Source organism: Otolemur garnettii, unplaced genomic scaffold, assembly GCF_000181295.1.
Source record: "Otolemur garnettii isolate 467f Iridium unplaced genomic scaffold, OtoGar3 scaffold00001, whole genome shotgun sequence".
In the NCBI taxonomy this organism is placed as follows: domain Eukaryota; kingdom Metazoa; phylum Chordata; class Mammalia; order Primates; family Galagidae; genus Otolemur; species Otolemur garnettii.
Genome location: NW_003852396.1, coordinates 46,403,272 through 46,404,636, shown reverse-complemented (window position 1 = coordinate 46,404,636; position 1,365 = coordinate 46,403,272). Strand labels below are relative to the sequence as shown.

The 1,365-nt window shown below is 34.4% G+C and overlaps 1 pseudogene across 1 annotated transcript in view; it reads right to left on the bottom strand.

Moving 5' to 3' along the window:
- Positions 1–816: 816 nt before the first annotated feature.
- The window catches only part of LOC100942432, a 1,882-nt pseudogene continuing 1,333 nt past the window's right edge, over positions 817–1,365 (bottom strand). Inside the window, exon 2 of the transcript XR_002775384.1 lies at positions 817–1,365. This exon is cut by the window's right edge and continues 40 nt beyond it. The product of XR_002775384.1 is annotated as an importin subunit alpha-1-like (transcript).

The following is a 1,365-nucleotide window of genomic DNA, read 5'->3' as shown; positions in this document are numbered from 1 at the left end:
CTCCTCCTTCCCTTCCCTTCCCTTCATCCTCTTCTTCTCCTTCTTGCCACAATCAGTTTTAGAACAATTCTGTTACATTCCAAAATTCCCAATCCCTTCTCCCCCTCCCACTTACTTGATTCCATTGATTTTTACTTCCATTTGTGCACTTAAGTGTTGATCAATTAGTTCTAATTTAGTACTGAGTACATATGGTGTCTGTTTTTCCATTCTTGTGATACTTCACTTAGAAGAATGGTTTCTAGTTCCATCCAGGTTGTTACAAAAGATATTAGATCACCATTTTTTTTTAAATGGCTGAGTATTCCATGATATACATTACATATATCACATTTTATGAAAATAAATATATTTTATTTTAATACTCAGTATTGATGAATATTTGGGTGGTTTCCACATCTTTGCAATTGTGAATTGTGCTCCTATAAACATTCAAATGCAAGTGTCTTCATGACAAAAATGTCTTTGCTTTTCCTTTAGGTAAATATCTAGTAGTGGGATTGCTGGATCAAATGGTAGGTCTACTTTTAGTTCTTTGAGGTATCTCCACACTACTTTCCAATAGTTTGCAGTCCTGGCAACAGTTTTTAAGTGTTCCTCTCTGTCTGCATCCAGGCCAGCATTTGTAGTTTTGGGACTTTTTGATAAGAGCCATTCTCACTGGAGTTAGGTGATACCTCACTGTGTAATGCTTCATTTTCATTCTGTAGAATCTTTCATAATGACTTCTTTATTTCTGATTTTGAGGATTTGTTTATTCTCTCCTCTATTTGTGGTCAGATTGCCTAAAATTCTATCAATTTTGTTGACATTTTCTTTTTTTTTTTTTAGACTTTAATCTTTATTTATAGGACACTGCAAGATATGAAATTCCACATAGAAATAAAAAACCCTTTCAGAGGATAGGCTCCATACAGTATGTATGTACAGTTTGGAACTGTTCAAGTATAGTTTTGTTGTAAAAAGTGCTACATTAACAAACCACATTTAAAAAGAGTTCGTAGTAGAGAAATAGTAAGACAAATTTATACCAAACGCAGTACACGACAACTTTGTGCCTCAGCTATACAATCTAAAAGTTAAAAGTCCCAGGAGTCCCTTCCTGAACTTGGAATGTATAGCCTTCAGAGGTAGTTTCTGGTACTACATTTTGATCCCCCTCTTCCTCTACAGAGAAATACTTCTCAATCAAGTTTAATGAAGCCTTGTACACAGACTCATTTTCATGGTTTTGTAGAGCTTCAATTTTGTCTGAACCTCCACATTTTTCAATCATTATACTAAGTTTCTCAGTTTCACCTAGTTTTTCAGCAGCCTGAAAGATATTTGAAATGGCATCCAGAATAACCAGAATAATTTTGGTAT